Source organism: Dermacentor albipictus, chromosome 1 (assembly GCF_038994185.2).
Source record: "Dermacentor albipictus isolate Rhodes 1998 colony chromosome 1, USDA_Dalb.pri_finalv2, whole genome shotgun sequence".
NCBI lineage: Eukaryota > Metazoa > Arthropoda > Arachnida > Ixodida > Ixodidae > Dermacentor > Dermacentor albipictus.
In genome coordinates this window covers 355,119,371-355,137,524 of record NC_091821.1, presented here as the reverse complement: position 1 = coordinate 355,137,524, position 18,154 = coordinate 355,119,371, and positions in this window count along the sequence as shown.

The window sequence follows — 18,154 nt, the reverse complement described above, 5'->3', positions numbered from 1 at the left end:
CAACTGGACAATGCTTAGCAGCTGATTGGCGCCTGTTTAGTTGTTGAAACATCGCCTTACTAAAAATGTCACAGGATGTTTAACGAGTTCTGCTTGCTATCCACACTACATACTTATCTGCTTTTATGCGAAGCATATTACGAGGGCTCAACCCAGCTCCTCAGGCGCGGCGGTGACCATGAAATCACGTGACACCGTGACGTCACGACAGAGGAGAAGTGGCTTTGGCTCAACTCTTGCAAGACGGGCTGGGTGGGAATCGAACCAGGGTCTCCGGAGTGTGGGACGGAGACGCTACCACTGAGCCACGAGTACAACGCTTCAAAGCGGTACAAAAGCGCCTCTAGTGAATGCGGTGTTGCCTTAGAAACGCGCTGTTTCTAAGGCGTGCGTCTCTTGCTCAGGCGCACATTTCGTTGCCGCGCCGAACGCTGCTTTGCTCGACGCCCACCGCGTCCAATGCGGGGCGCGTAGTCGCTGCCCTGTCGCCCATTGTCTTACACCCCTTGGCGGGTCGACGGGAACGCTGTCGCGTTCCACTCTTGAAGGCGAAGAAGTAATGCATGAGTTGTTTCTTCGTCTAGCCGAACCAAATATAGCCAAGCAACAGCAGTTCACCAGGCTAAACAGTGGTTCAACAACTAAAATAAAGGCTAGTATGCTTCGCATCCTGGGCTTAACCTTACCTAAGCCACAGCCATTTTTATGGAGCGAAGCTGTTAGGGCACCTGTTGAAGGGCTCGAAAACATTGTATGAATGTTTTCACCATGTCCTCAAATAACTAAGTTATTCACCATGTTTATAGTTAAAGAAAATTGGAGGAGGAGCATATTAGGGGCTGAATGAAAATTGCTCAAACCCCGTTTTTGCTACCAGTTTAGAGGCGTTATATGAAACGTTTACCTTTGCCTGCTGCCCTGAGAGAACGAAAAAAAATGGCAGTAATTATATATTCAGAGAAAACAGGAGCCATGTTATGGAGGGCACTTACAGAAAGTTTGAACGATGTAGGTTATTCATAGCCTATGCAGTAGATTGTCTATACAACCGCGCCAGAGCTTTACAAGCGTGTTTTATGAACCACGTGGGTAGTTTGCCCAATATTCTGAAAGAAGGCGACGTACTACGAAAATACTATTTCAGGGAATGGGAGGCATCGAATGGATGATGTGGGGACAAAGTTTTAAGAACGTCAGTTGATTAAAGGTATTGGGGAAAACTCTTGAGCAAGTGCTCGACAGCGTATGTTTTCCAGTCTCTAGATAGAACTGTACGTGACACCGACTTCGTATTCAGTGGAACTAGGAGCCGTGTTACCGGAGACTTGTGTGGAAAGGTTAAAACATTTGAGTCTTAATTAAAGGTTTTGTAACTTCATAGTGAAGCTTCCTCTTATCCTTATTTTGGCGCGTTAAATGAGGTCTAGGGCAACTTTCTTCTTTATCGTCGGTGTATTGAACGAGCCCCCTTGTTTATATCTTGTGAATATATGGGTAATGGTGTGGGATGTGTAGGCGAAGTTCATATTGTGTGGGTCGATTACGGCTTTTGAAGTACATTGCTAATGAAAAAAGCTCCGATGGATAAATATTTTATTTAACGAATGGCTCATAAATTAGGCCCCTTTCCCGTGAGAACTATACTAGCCACTGAGATGAAATTTCTTAAGAATGTTGGGAACATTATGGTCTATGGGCACGCGATGTTAAGTGTGTGCGTTGGAAAATTACAGTTCTTATTTTTTTTAATGTTCTTGATCAAGTGCTTGGAAGCGTTATACAACAGTTAAACCCTGTTTTCAAATGTCCCGGGGGAACTGTACGTGGCACCAAGCTTACACTCAGTAGGACGTTCTTGAGGGTTAGTTGGTTCATATTTGAATGGAAGGTAAAACTGCGCGAAAAAACTAGGACAGCGAAAGAAATAAACAGTTGGCAGTTGGCGCTCGTGGTGTGTTGTAAGTACCTTTCACTGACCTTGTTTTCTCGTGCAGTTTTAACCTGGGGCAGTGTGAGCAGGGATGTGTGGAAAAATGTTTAACGTTCCTAGCTTAATTATAGTTTTCCGAATAATTACTAAACCCACTTTGAATCTCTTTCTCTCCCCATTTTTATGCGTTGTACGAGGTTAGTAATGGGTTTTCCGGCTGTCCTCGGTGACTAAATGAGACTCCTTGTTCATTAATTGTTGAAAATTAATTGGTGAGGGGTGGCGGGGGTGGACGAGGTGGAGCATGTTAAGTCTAATCTGTGATAAAACTTGAACGTTCATGGCATAATTAGGAGTTCTGCGAATAATTACAGAACCCTTCCTCTTTTCCTTTTTTTCCCTTGCGTTATAAGAGGCGCCTGCGGTTTCTTTGGTGGACTAAACTAGTCAACTACTTTGTATTTCGCGGAAACGGACGTTAGGTTATGGGTGATGTGTAGGCAAAGTTCGAAGTATTGAGGTTAATTACGGCCTTTGTAGGTTATTTCTCATGTAAGGAGTACATAGTGGGATAAGGAGGGTAGGCAGAAAGCTGCATTCAGGCAGCTGGACTGGCCCCACCGTTATATAAAACCAGGCAGTACAGACTGCCGGCGATTTCCGTATCTAGCAGAAATAAACTTGGCAAAGATATACTATAACATTTTGCATATATACACATACTGGAGGATCGAACCAGAGGATACTAGAGTACCGAAAGAATACCAGAGTAAATTACACATTGAAGCGTTTAAGAACGCGTTCTAATTGCATTTTTAGAAAAAAAGAAAGATTGACCAAGATCAAGTTTGGTGAGAATGGACGGACATTATGGCTCGTGCGCATGCGAAATTACAGGTGTGCGGGCGAAGTGGGGCCTTTGCTAAAAATATTTCGAACAAGTGCTCGAAAGTGTCACTTGCCGGAAATGAGTTAAAGTGCCTGGTTGAATTATACGGGTAACAGATAGTGATAATGCAATTGCTCCAAAGGAACAGCTTCATTGGAAATTCAGCTGTGAATCGAGCTTCTATTTGAGCTGCAATGTCTCAGAACCATGCTGTTCTGCTTGTTTCTATATTTTCTTTTGTCGGGATCAAAGCTTCAAATCAATTTTTTATACAAACCTATTTCTATTCTTTGCATTTTTGCGATGGCTACGCACCTCAGTTAAATGCATTGTAGATTTGTTAAGTGCTTTCACAACGTTAATTATATGGCTCATCTAAATATTTTTGTTGAAAGGCGTTGATTCGGGGACCATTTGCAAAGCACTGCTTGTTGCGTCAACTCCCTTTTGCTAAATGATATTACGTGCTTTCCTAGAACTGAACGCCTACCTGCATTGTTACAAAATGTACACGCAGTGCATGATCCATTAAGCCTTACATGAAGTATATGTATATATATACGCACAACGAGCGTGAGCAACTTTAGCGGAATACGGACACACTATTTTTGTATCTTGTTCATTCTTCTCTATAAGCTAGCAGCCGAACCTGCAAGCACGCTATGGAGCCAGAATTCATCGAGCGCCCGTGAAATCACTTAGTATATCATGTTTTAAAGTGGAGTGCTTAAAACTTGCATTACGCTTTTCTTGTTGCTTTTTGGCGTTGCTTCTTGGCGCAAGGTTTGTTTTCGAGGGCCCCGGTACATCACAAAAATAAAATGGAAAAAAACCATTCGATAGCCACACAGTGCACCACCAAACCATCTGCATGTGCAGATCAAACACGCTTATATACAACAGTGCATGGCGCCTCATCTTGTGCGATTTTCTTTAGGTTAATAACCATGCAAAAAGAAAGCGGTTCGCAGTAGTTCTGACCGAAGCAAACTTGTGTTCCCAAGTTTACCACGCGTTCTGGCGGAAACAGGAGACATGCGAATGTCTTTTTTTCTTCGAACCCCTTTGTACCAGAATGAACCGGTTCACAAAGCGCTCAACAGGCTCGAACCGTTAGAATTTTCGCTCCCGAGCTGAGCCTGAGCTGAACTGAAAAGCGTCAATCCAAACCCGATAAACTTTCGGTGTGATACCTTTACCACAACTGTGATCAAAGAAAGTCACTTAACACGGTTCTCTAAAAGGGACTGACGAGCAGTTTTCGTTGCAACTGTTCTTTTAGTGCAATAAAAATCTTGCCGGTAAGCGTATCTAATCATGCAGTGGTAGCGTTGAAAACGCCGTCTAGCATTCTTATGATAATTTTTCAATCTGCAGTAAGGACATAGTCATTCACTGGAAGCATGCTGAAAACAGTGACAGGTGTGCGCGATAGTGATTATACGCCACCATTGGTGGGAATCAGACGACAGGTTCGGCCGTTGCTGTGAGAAAGTATTAATTTTTTTATCAAGTCGATGTTCCTGCGAGTCGTGTTTTCAGATGTGTTAAATTATTTCTGTAATAATATGAACGTGTTCTCGTGGTTTCCTGTCCAACTACATCGCTCATTAACCAGTAAGGTGTGTCCTTTAGTCAAGTCATCGAAACCGGAACGGCTCTCTTACACGTGATGCGCCGTTCAGCGTGTTGCCGTAGCCACGCGTGTGCCAATATTGTAGTGCTGGTACCCATTTACGGCACAACTAGTAAATGGCCCTTTGTATCTCACAGGGAGACCACACAACTATGGGTACTTACTTGGAAACTGGCGCGCGTAGAAACACATATGCACCGCCATGCATTGTGGGACGTGAGCCCTGCTCGTCACTGTAGACTTTTTTACTTCGTAATACACACAGAATATAGCGCAGGCATCTAAAGTTATCGCACTTCAATTTTAAGCAATAAGTACGTTGTACTTAATAACAGCTGAATTATGTTCAGCAATCTCATATACTACATCCGGAGTACCAAGACTTCACCAATAGGCCGTGCCACTTACTGGCTGTCTACACTTTTATTGCAGAGAACTTTAAAGATAGGCCTAACACTCAATCCACATGGTATTCGTTTTTTACCACCTGAACGCGATTTTGAACAGATGGATGTTATCTTTTTACTTGGGCTGCACGCAGTCTGGCGTAGTCTGTTGGCATAAAGACATTGTGATGTTAAAGGCCGACCTGTGTATGAATATATTGTGGAAATACTTGTGAAGGTACGTGACGTGTGCAAGACGAATGACTATGATGAAGCTGTGGTGTCGATGCTTGATACTGTAACACATATAAAATGAGTGTGATCTATGATCGCAAACTTTTTTGAGGCTTGTAGCCAAGCTGGAAATAAACAAGAAAGAAATCTACACTTTCATAGGCAACTTATAATTATAATTCCTACTTAAATCGCGAACAGCGTGCTGGATTCGATCGCTATAAATCACTGTCATTTCATTTCCATGGACGTCTCACAACACATTCTGGCCAGTTGTAAATCCCTCTAAATAACGTGTGCCTCTTTACATAAGATCTCGTAAAGCCTGCAGGGTCTACTCGTGGTCTCCGCTACATCGACTCAAGTACTCGCCGTTTCGTGGACGACGTACTCAACCGGAACGAAACAAAAACGAGACCACGTATCACCCTGCTGCTTTAAAAGTGCGGCTTCACTAAAATTATGGACTGTCAAGATGGGTACAGAATAACGAAGCAGTAAGGGTGGAAAAAGAACAAAAGGGGGACAAATGGTTTTATTCGACATGTTTTGAACTTGTTCCGCAGGAAAGACGTAACAACGCTGTTAACCGTGCGCTAAGCAAAACAAACATATCATCGTCCCCAGAATCATTACTAGCAAAGACAGAAAATTACCATAATATAATAAAAGACTTCATCGCTCAGGAGTGTATTCAAAAGTATGGAAAGAAAAACAATATACTTGGGTAATAATTATAGCAAAGAAAATGGTTCGTCTCCATAATAATAACCTTATTCAGCCGTGTTCCAGCGTATAGTATGTTCTGCATTGTGGTGTAAGAATAAAAGAGAAGCTGCGTGAGGGTCCAATTACCCTTGTCTCATCGTGTAGTAATAAGAAACGCCTAATTACGCGTCTGATAGCAGTTCCGCGGTGTGCCCGAGGAATCCGCAGCTTTTGCTACTAGGTGGTCGGTCGATGTTATAGATTTCTTTTCTATATTTTGGTTTAATTGTTATCCTTTACTTCTTTGTGTTTATTTATGTATTTATCTATTTCTTGCGGCGTGGAACCAGAACAAAGCCACAGAGTCCTGCATTGAACGAGGGAGAATGGGACTATGAAGAGCTGCGCTGAAATATCGGAAAGTATGACGAGACAAAAGAAATGCGAGAAGCAGGCTTAGCTGCAATGACAGCTCGAGCACATGTTAAGCGATGCATGGCTTCAATTAAAGCATAGTGCGGCTTCCCTTGTAGACGCGGATGATGTTTCGTTTCCTTTCATTGCGGCTCATAATTAGAAGCGCTCGGATGTCCGGCTTATTTTCAGTATTTTTCTGCATATGCCACCTGAACAAGCTGCTTCGGGAAAAAAAAAACATAAAATGACGAACTCCGCGTATTTGGAATGACAAATGTTCACCCTTGGTCGGCGGTTCCTCATTTATTACAGAATAAATTTTTAATCACGGGCTATGGAAGCAAGTAGTACTTGAATATTACTGAATATAATAACACGGTTATTCATTATGATTTAAAATGCTGTTGCTGGGCGTACGAATACCTGGTAGTTCACTTTGAGTAATTCCTCATGAGCTGACACAACGTTGGGTTCGTGCAGACAGGCGCGCACACACCCCACAGAACTGCTGCGAATTAGTGACTTATTTTTACATTACTTCATTCACATCCATGCTGCATAATCTGTCACTGCTAACTTCTAACCTCGACTTATATATTAGTTCGAACACGTATGAAATTAGTTTAGGCAGAAATGCTAAATTCAGAAAGGATTCAAACAAATAAAGTTATCAGGCTAAAGAGTGGTGAGAAGAGTTTTCTTTTTTTTTCTAGTCTTCATTCAATATATTTTGGAATAGTTAAAAACGTGTTTATGCCGGTTTTGGGCATGTTGAACCGTTGCGTGAAAATGTTCTCTAAAATGGTGAGTGAGTGAGTGAGTGAGTGAGTGAGTGAGTGAGTGAGTGAGTGAGTGAGTGAGTGAGTGAGTGAGTGAGTGTGTGAGTGTGTGAGTGAGTGAGTGAGTGAGTGAGTGAGTGAGTGAGTGAGTGAGTGAGTGAGTGAGTGAGTGAGTGAGTGAGTGAGTGAGTGAGTGAGTGAGTGAGTGAGTGAGTGAGTGAGTGAGTGAGTGGAGTGAGTGAGTGAGTGAGCGAGCAACAAATATTGTTGCGAGTTTTCCGGTAATGTTTGTCCACAATGTGGCTCAGTCTGTAACTCAGTCTGTAAGTGTTATTTGTCATTTCAAATACCGACGTTCGAAAGGCAGATACAGGGAACCATACACTTCAGTGGCATCTTTTGGCACTGGTCGCTCTTTTGAATGCCAGCTGTCCGTGAGTTTCACGGAGCGGTTTTAGCGTCGCGTGCCGTGCTGCTTGGCGCCCCCATCACGCGCTTCTACCCGCCGCTGTAGCTTAGCGGTTATGGTGTTGCACTGCTAAGCACGAGGTCGTGGGATCAAAACCCGGTCGCGGCGGCCGCATTCCAATGGAGGCGAAATGCAAAAGCCCCGTATCCCGTGTATTTGGAGCACGTTAAAGATCTTTTGGTGTCAAAATAAATCCTGAGTTCCCCACTAGGTCGTGCTTCATCATCAACTCATGGTATTGGCACGTAAAACCCCAGAATTCAATCCATTCTCCTTCTATGTGGGCAGTGCTCTCTGTTTTCAGAGCAGGTTTTCTTCTTCTAGCTGGGCGGCGTACATATGGACCAGTGCCCAGTATGGCGGGGTGCCGTGTGGCGTGGCGAGGTGCGCCCTTGCAAACATGCATTACACCCATTTTAACATTGTGGCTAGTATCATCTCCAACCAATCTGCTTTGTCGGTGGCCATTTCGTGCTTACATCTACTCTCGATTACGGGAGAGCTAGCAATTTTTTCCAATTTGGGAACCCTCGGAATAAAATGGCTTTCATGCCTTCGAATTCCAGAACGCTTCTCCATTTAGCCCTCCACCTCGACTCAAGGAAGTGGATGCCGGCGTCGCGCCTCGACAGAAGTGGTGACTGCTTTTCAATGACACTCCACGGCAACTCTCGTGAAGCGTAGCGTCTTTTTCAATCCAGGAGCGGCGCTGGGCGCAACTCGGTTGATCGGAGGAAGAGTTTCGAGTGGAGGATTGCTTAGTATACGGGGAACAACCTTCCGTGAGCTCGCGTGCCTGAGCGGGAGAGTAACATTCGTCTAGTGTTTGTGCACGTACGTATACAGACAGAATATGGGGATGTGTTCTATTGGTACTCCTCAAAGAACGGCACAGAGAAAAGTCGCCAGCGGTCAATCGTGAGGCGCCAGAATGATGGTCACGTCAATTCTCGTTTGCCAGCTGCCGAAGGATGTTGAATATATCTGCCAAAATCAGCAGAGTTCAGCGATACCTCCACCTGAACTCATTTACTGCGGCACTATGGCCACATCTTGTTGCCTCCACACCTCTGTTCAGTAGAACGCCTGCAATCTTGTGCAGACTACGGCACCGTACGCAACGACTACAGCGAGAAGACTACACTGCATGATGACGGCAGAAAAATTTCGGTGGAACTCATCTATGAGAATTCGCTAGGCTGTGCAAAAGAACACCGCCTGCGCTACCACCAATCCTCTGAAAATGCAAGAGCTGACCTCCGTGGAGCCCTAAACCAGCCACACGGAAGACTCCTCTCACTACACAATATCTTCGGACCATGGCTTCGCATATCACAGCTTCAAAAGACCACAAAAGCACTGCTGAGACTTCTGAAAGCTATTGGACTGAATTACCATCTTTTATATATATCACGGTCCTCTGGAAGACCTTGGCCAAGCGTCTCAACGCGCTCGCTTGCCCAAGAGGAGTTCATAATTCGAAGGACCGCTATGCGGCGTTCAATTGGACAATGATGCTTACGCATTCACAGCTCATAAGAAGTTCTTAGGTGTTCTCGGATTTTTTCCAGGCTTTCTACTACAACATATAGCTGTCATACTGCTCGTTTTGAAGTTTCTTAAAAAATATGTTTTGGGGTTTCACGTGCCAAACCTGCGATCTGATTTTGAGGCATACCGTAATAAGGGACTCCGTATTAATTTTCCCTACCTGGTGCTACCTCGCGCTCAGCAGCTCAATGCCAAAGCCACTGGGCGATATGCTGCGGCATATAGCCCAGTGCGGCATATAGCCCAGTAGTCTCGCAATTTATCGATGTGTACAATACTAAAAATGTCAGATTTTGAACAATGCACACGATCTCACTTTTTTCATACCCAATTTCACCTTAAACCCACGTGAATCGGTTCAAGGTTAGCCGCGCCGTTTGTAGCCCACAGCATTCGATGGCCTATCACAGCTCGTGTACAACCACTAAAACTCCCAGAATGAGTCATTCACTGAAGGGCCGAGTGGCCGAGCAGCTCAGTTGCTGAGTTCTTTCATGGCTGATTTACTTGTCGCTTTCATTTTCTTGGCGTTCGATTCGATGTAACATTAAAGCAACGTATCTGATCAGTCCCAGCCCCAGCGCCAATGCGCATAAGCTCGTCTAGTCGGCAGAGCCTTTCTTATGCTCCCAGCTATGAAACCAGGCCACCGGAATTTCCCGTGTCTTTAAGAGAACGACGGAACAGGCGCTTAGCCACACCTGGCGTGGGATGAAACGAGTTAAGTAAATCACCTCTATAATGTCGCTTAGTTCGGCCTGCGTCGGGGGCACTGATTGCCTTGGCGCAGCTGACTGTGCACTTGGGGACGCTCGGCACAGGCCCGGCGCTCCAAGGCCTGCACGTCGCCACAATGGCTCGCGCTCAACGATTGTCCGTTGCGACACGCCGAGCTACGTTTCCCACTGAGACCGCCAGCTTGGACGAATAAGCGGCCCCTTGAAATTAAGCAATGCCGGCATTTAACCCGGGTCCCCCGTGATCACGTGCGGAAGCGTGCTCCATAATGGTGCCTTCGCAAGAACGTTGAGCGAGTACACGACTACCATTTCATGTAGGAGATCTCAACCTTTAAATCAGCCTGCTCACGGATGCAGAGAGCGCTTGCCTCTGGTGCGAGACACGTGCTGATCGCAGGTGCAAACAACTAGACAAAAGATGCAAAACTATGCAGATCTAAATCGAATGTTCGAATTGATGTGAAGCGATGTTTTGCATGAAGCGCCATGAAATTAAATGCGAGGCGTACTGTTGTTCCGTTGCTATCGTTGGCAAGGTGCAATCTCATGCAATGCTAAAAAAATTAAATTATAAATAGAGTGTAAATTTCCGAAGTCCTCCCCTACAGTGTGTCTCATAATCAGAAAGTGGTTTTGGCACGGAAAACCTCATAATTTAATTTTTTTTTTGGTTGGCACGCAGTAATTCTGGAGGATAAAACGGAAACAAGCACACATAACATATATATGTCAAATACAACATTCCCACAGTGCACATGCCATGTCTAATAGTCGCAATTTGTCCACAATTTGGTATCTTTTCGTTAACTCAGCAGCGCCTTTAAAGCGGTTCGCGCTAATGATCGTATAGACCAATGTACAAGAATTTTGCCGTCTCCGAGCTGGCACTTGTACAGTTGGTGTATTATGGAGGGAAGCATCGGCCTCCTTACAAAGGTAACCATCTGGAAGGAAGCATTTCCCGTCTTGTGCACGAGTAGGCGCAAATATGGTCGCAGTCAAATATTGACCCTCATAGTGGGGACTTTCCACCTGCCAACGTGCGTGTTTTCGCCACATGTGAGGGCGTAACCGATAAGGTCCGTCTTCATGAAATGAATTTCGTATGGTGTTTGTCGTCTGGATACTCCATCACGCATCAGGCAGCAAGCGTACTTCGATGTTATTGCTTATTACAGCCATGAACATATGGCGAAGTTCTGTCCTAGGTCAGGCACGGGTGAGAAATTATGAAGGGGTCGAAGCTGGTTAGTACCTTGAAAAATCGATGGTCAGACTAGTTGCCAAGACTAAACCGATCCGGCGTGCCAATATTGCATTAAGGATGCCTTCTTTTCATCCTTTGCGCTTGTGATCGTATTACAAGCAAAATGAGAGTGCACGCAATCACAAGGAAAGGAAGGAAAGAAAGAAAAAAAAAGAGCGTCTCTTCAGGTTTCACCAGTCGTGCACGCATTTGAGAATTCCCCTTTCGTCGGCTTTTATAGCTGCACACGTGCACAACTTCTCTCCCGGTTGCGGGCTCCTTCGCCGAACCAGCAGAAGAAACAGTGACGTTTCACTTCGTGAACGCGGGTGACGCGGAAGCGCATGGGTGCTATAGCGCACACGAAGCTATCGGCCATCGGTGCGCCTTGACGCCTACACTGTACGCATCACAGATTGTATTCTAGATAGCGCTCCCGTGGCCTTGCCACACACAGCAGCAGCCTCACTAGAACATCCCATTGTAAACATTTGTTTACTATTTAAATTACCTAGCATGGTGTCTGCGCTCACAGGCACACAGCAAGTGTCCGCACTCGGTGACCACGAACACTGACTGTCAAAACGACGGCATGAGGAATCGCGGCAGCAGCAGCGAGCGAAGTGACGCTCGTGTTGTTTATCGGTTCAACGCAAACTCAACGGTGAGAACACAGCACAGGCAAAGCTTCGAGCCGTCGGCCCACTTAGGCTGCGCCCCCAAATCGCTTCCAAGATAAAGCGCGCGCAACCGCGCGCGTGCGAAGTACAGTGCACCCGCTCAATCCCCTCACCCGGTGCCATGGTGCAATGCACGCGACGGAAATCCACGCACATGCACGTATTGACCATGTCTGCATCGCAAAGCCAGCCTGAGGAGGTCAACCCAGCGTGCATCCGCCTGCCTTTCTCCTCCATGACGCTTGGCCTCGTTTCTTCATCTCCACTTCGCTAAACGTTACCTGCACATTCATCTAAGTCGTGGTACTTTGCCGCGCGCTATGCCCGCTCCTTCGTACTACACCTGGATTTTCTTCACCTCCAGGCGCCTTCCACGTTTGCTTGCTCGGTTGCCTCAGACAAGCACCGTCGATTTGAAGAGCTAGACAGTTACGCTTGCGCGTAAAAACTTTTTGTCTGATTAACCACCCCGCGTTTTCTTTCGGTGATCTCTCAATCTTTCATTCGCGGCTCACTCCGCCTTATCTGATTGACTGCTGCTGCGGCGGCGGCTTCTTTGATATTCCCTGGACGCGCGCGTCACGGTCGCCCTCGTCGTCAACGTCTCACTCCCCCTCCCTGCGGGCATCACGCGACGCCGCCCGCGTTCGCCTCCAGAGCGCACGCAACCAGGCGTTGGCGGGCCCGAACGCTCGACGCGGCGCGCGCGGGCGCCGAACCATTAATCATGAAAGCGAGCGGTCGTCGGCTTTCTGGACATTCTCGATGCCAGACCGATCGTTTTTCTCCGTCCCCGGACAACTCGGGCCCCTCGCGCGCGCTTTTCTGTCTTTCTCGCGATTCGTCCAGGCTTGTAATTCGCGCGCGTGAAGTATGAACGACGCCCGCCGTTTCAAAGGAAAACGTCAGTGGGGCGGAGGAGGGAGTCGCTGGAGAATAACAAGGCCAGCAGCAGGAACAGCAGCAGAGGAGACCTGCCTCGATCGGATCTGAGAGCGTGGGTAAAGGGTTAGGTTTCCTGCTGTCGTTTTTTCTCGCCGCCTTCTCTTGCTTTCGGGGTTTCTTTCTGTCCGTGCACTCTTACGCGGGCGGCCGCTCTTCGGTCGTGATCGTGTTTCGGAATTGCGCGCTGTCTGCGTCGGGCGCACGCGAGATGGAAGCCCTCCTCCCCCTTCTCCCTATTCCACACTCTCTCCAGGGAGATAAACGACGCGTCCACAAGAGCTAGCGTGGGTGCTGGTGGAAGAAGCTGAAAGGAAAGCGAGAGCGAGATCTCGATGCAAAGCCTTGTTTCCGGCGGCGGTTGCAGTGGTAACCGCCTGCGGCAACGCTCGGCTGGCTGCTGCGGCGGTGGCGTGGAGGTGACGAATGCAGCACGGCGCGCGCGCGCGCAAACACGGCTGTAGGAGAGAGAGAAAAGAAAATCGATTTAAAAACGATGTCTCCTAAATTGATTTGGAGTGGTGGCGCAATGTGGACTATCCATCACTGTCCGCGAAACGTGAGAATGAACCGATCCGGAGGAAGGGAAGGAGGACACTACACCTTCTTGCTGGTTATTCCGTCTCACGTAGAAGCGATGGATATTGGTAACATGAAAGAAAAAAAAAGGCAAGATACTTTTGCTGCTTTCTCGGAGCGGTCGTTTCGGCACGTTGCGTCAGGCCGCCCTTTGTGGGTGCTGTTAGTCCGAGAGATCTTGCTTTATACGTGAAAATCAGGCGTACTTTGTTGCCACGTGCCACTAGTCAGCGGTGCCACCAAGCGCACGAAACGTAAGAGTGTGAACGGGGCATTTTGCATACATTTAAGAAAAGAGAGAGAGCTAGAAAGATAGAAAGAGACTTAAAGAATAGAGAAATACCACAGTGTCCTCGCCAGAAGGATGTCGCAAAAGTGACCGAAGGGTGCACGAGGCCGTTTGCGCATTAGGATAAATTCTCACATTGAAAGCTTTCGGAATAGCAGCGCTGTCGACATGCGTGCGCGATCGAGATAAAGACAACGACGTGCATAAATGCGTCATAGCGCATAAGCGTTGACTGTCGACGTTGACTATCGCGCAATTCTTTCTGACACATTAAATGAAGAGTCCAAAAGTTACATAATGCACAAACGCGAGAAACGCTATGAGCCTTATGAAACTAAGTCACCGAAAACGAGGGTCGACGTATCGATGTTCATGCCGCAGACATTCACTGAAAAGCAACTTTCGGGGTTAACTTTTCCATCGGCGAAATGTTATCGTAAATTGTTTCCTTGTATGGCGAACCCGACGGGGTCTCCTCTTATGCCCTCAGCAACGATACACTGTGAATGCCCTTGTCCTGTGTCACTGTGTCAAAACCACCATGAGATAAAAGCTTTGGAGGAGATTTGTGCGCAAGTCACCGGCGGGACGATTTTACTCACTGACATGATTCTGTGCGACCTCCCTGGCCCACGAGACACATATACGGACGCTCCATGCTCGATGAAAGAGCGAGAGTCTGTCATGGCACTCTGAAGGAGTTCCTCTTCACCAGGGCCAAACGCAATAACCAAACACTGCCTTGCTCCACCTATGTCAAGAAGCACGGCGACAACTGCTAAGCATTTTTATGAGATCATGGCAAGACGGCATCGTTCCTCAGGAATGGAAAGGCAACCGCCTGGTACCATTGCTAAATACAGGAAGGTCACGGCTGGAACTGGCATCATATCGGCCTATATCACTCGCCAGCTGCGTCTTCATGCGCCTCGAATGGTACCCTGAACAATTCAAAATTCACCCTCACTCCATCGCGCGATTTAGACGAGGTCATTCATCGAATGACAACGTAACCGATCTAGTGGTATCTACCGAGTTGCAAAATTCTGGGAGGCGCTAATCAGCGGCGCTCTTTCTTGACGTGTTAGGTTGCCTACGACAATGTTTGCCATCGAGGTATGCTAGACGCGGTTTTAATAATTAAACTACGAGGGCGTGTATTTTGATGAATACTAACACGACGGTCCTTGTACGTACTGGAGATGGTCCGACTTCAGATCACTACACGTGCCATGGTGTTCCCTAAGGCGTTGTTCTATGTCTTATTTTTTTTCGACCTCACGCTTCTTCGGCTGGCCGAATCCCTACCGGAAATAGTCAGTGCCTAGATTTGCACCGGTAACATCTGCGTCTGGGCATCAGCAGTGATTCGCCCGAAGTTCTGTGCAAGAATGCGGAGGCAACATCACACACACCTAGCTATCTTCGCACACAAGGTCTAGCCAACTCGGTAGAGGAATGTGCATTAGTCACTTTTACGAGAAAAGCAATGACCTGTTATCCAGTATACATACATAAATAGCGAGCCTATCTCCTACAAGAAACGTACCACTGATCTTTATGTATAATTGTTGAACAGCACCTATCCTGGAGCCATCAGGTTGCCCACTTGAAGAAGAAGCTCATATCTATTGACCGCAGCTTCAAGCTCATCGCCAGCAAGACATGGGGATCTTCAGTGGGCTCGATGTCACAACTGTAGGCAGCACTTTTTTATCGGATTGCTACGCTATAGCTCTCCCATTCTTTCTAAAACTTGCAAGTCCTGAGCACTTCAGAGCGTGCGAGCACAGGCATTACGCATTCGCGTCGGCTTTCTGCGGAGTTCCGCACCAGCAGGAACAGTTATAAATCAGGACCATCCATTCATAACTTATATAACAACCGACATGCTGAGGGCACGTATTCGCCAGTCTTCATGGATGCAATCGAAGCATCTTGCTTGCCTGCAAGTACGACCGGTCACAGACGTCATTATCCAAGTTACTCAAAACTCATTGTGACTCCTTACCATCGGGCTTCACACCGTCGGCACGTTCACCAACCACCTTGTGGTGTTCTTGGCTGAAGTGCGCCTTTCCATCCAAGGAGTAAGAAAGAAACTTACCTGCCTACGTTAGCCTTGAAGGAAGCAACTCTAAATCGTTTGCATATTTTCTACTTCGACCGAGTCCTCATATACACGAATGCGCCTTCCACTCCTAGCAGCTCCACCGGTGCAGTGGTTATTTCATCACGATCAACGAACATTAGCTACAAGATTTCTCACTTCACTAAATCGACCTTGTGACATTACGCCGTGTGACAGCGCAGAAGTGGCACAGACCTGGGCCGGCTTGCATGAACATTTAATAACAAAAATAATAACCAATTTAAGAACGCGTTTTTAATGGTTCCCTAGACAACTCCTAGTCCGCACTAGAACGCGTTCATATATCTGTTATTATTTTCGCTATGAAATATTCGTGAAAACCACTCCTGAATTCAATCCTCATGAACTGTATTCTCTCGACCCTTCTGTGCAACTTGTTAAGAACGGCCAGCTGCAGTGCAAGTTTTGCCGGCGAGTTGCGACAGTGGCCGCAACTTTCCTGGAGCGCCGCCGCCAACCTCTAGCCACGGCGTGACTAAGTCGACTTTGTGTCGGGAACAATACGCGCGTCCTCCACTCTCCGTCGCTTCAGCTAGGATGCGTTTGACGAAGCAGGCTTTGTGCTGAAACCACCACCGTTACGCTCTAGCCTCGTCGCCGTTGTGACTGAATGAGTTCGGCGAGCCAACTATTGTTACCGAACCCACCAACGCGGACCTAATCTGCTATGAGTGGGGGAGTTGCCGCGGGAACGTCGTCGGAGACCTCTTCCCACGCGCCGACCAAGACGCAAAACAATGGCTACCCGGGCGCGTTCCGAGGGTCCGCTCCGACTTCTACAAAATTCGTGTGATGTCGGTTTCATACCGAGAAGCTGTGTGTGTGTGCGCGCATGCTTGCGTGCGTGTGTGTGTGTGCGCGTGTGCGCGTGCGTGCGTGCGTGCGTGTGTGTGTGTGTGTGTGAACCGTCCCACGGAAAGGCGGCGTGTTTACGATGACTGGACGAATGTTTCCGCCACCTTGGAATCGGGGGAGGACCGAGTGTTTATAAACCGCTGTTGTGTGGATGCTGGAGACACTTTCTTAAACAGTCATGTTATAGACTTAGACACTCTGTCAAGCAGTCGTGTTAGACTGACGTACTTTCTCTCGCAGTCATGCTAGACTGATGAACTGCATGTAACTACTGTAAATAAACCCATATTCCTCGTTCTCGATGAGAAGCAGTCCTTCCCTTCATCAACGTCCTCAGAGTGGATAAGTTGGACGACGGCATGGGCCAGCTACCTTCGACTTCATGCCGGACTCCAATCTTGACAACGGGTTACGAGCAATGGGATTGAGCCCCCAATCCTGACAAACTGCGGCATTTCCCTGGGCTTCTCCGAAGTGGCAGGTAGCAAACCGGACGTGCGTCTGGTTAACCTCCTCTCTTCTAGTTGTCTCGCTCTCACTCTCCCGAAGTGAGGGAACATTGCTGTGTCACTTAAGCCTGGTAGTCGCGTTCACCAATGCATATTTTATTTCCATTGTTAGGATTGATACTGTCGAGTGCAGTTCCTGCTCTTTCGAGGAGACCTCCTTATGCTACCACCCGCCCTTTGAAGATGACTGACACCTCCACACATCTCCAAATAAGCTAAATGGAAAACATTTCACATTGAACAAGATCTCACCGCTATGGCCTCGTATATAGCAGCTACAAAAGGCCACAAAAGTGCTGCTGCCATTTCTGAAGGCAGCCCGACTAAGTCACCGTTTGGGAAATAGAAGAAAGAACTGTCACTACATCGGCGATACCAAAAGTGGACTTTCTCTTCATAATCTTTTCCTCCCTTTACCTCCTTCCCCAGTGCAGGGTAGCCAACCGGAGGTAGTCCTGTCATTTATTCCTTTTCCTTTCTCTCTCTCGCACACATGTGTTAAGATTAGAGTTAGATTCAAACATCTCGTTTGTTAAGATGAATTTAGGAAACGCTGAAATAAGATGCATGAGTGCACGTTATGCACTATCGCTTTCAACCTGCATTAGAATGCGGCCACCGTGGTCGGGAAGTTGTACCCGTCGCATCCAGTCAGCAGCGCAATGCCATGGCCACTGAGCTACCGTGGCGTGCGATTCTTATTTGGTACAGGTATGCGTTCAGGGATGCGGGATATATTATAGCGTCGCCCTTCTCTTGTGCATGGAAGGTTACTATTTTCTATATCACCCCGACTGGATGAAATAGCATTCAAAGAATAAACATCTTCACACCTTCGACTCGACCATCATCCGCAAAAGAAAAACCTCTTAAGTCTTGCTGCGCTTTTTAAAGACCACTGCGCTGTTCGATTGTCCCTTTATGCGCATCATGCATTACGTGTGCGCACGCACCATTTTTTATTTCATTTTCTTCTTCTTTTGTCCTCTCTCCCTCCTTCACTGTAGGGTAGCAAACAAGACACAACCTGGCTAGCCATTTCTCCCTCTATAGACGCGAACCAAATGATGGGCGTTCGAAGAGATCTCAACTTCTGCAACACCTAATTGTTTGCCTTGTCTAATGACAAACGTGAATGAGCGCGACACGTGGGAAGACGTGGA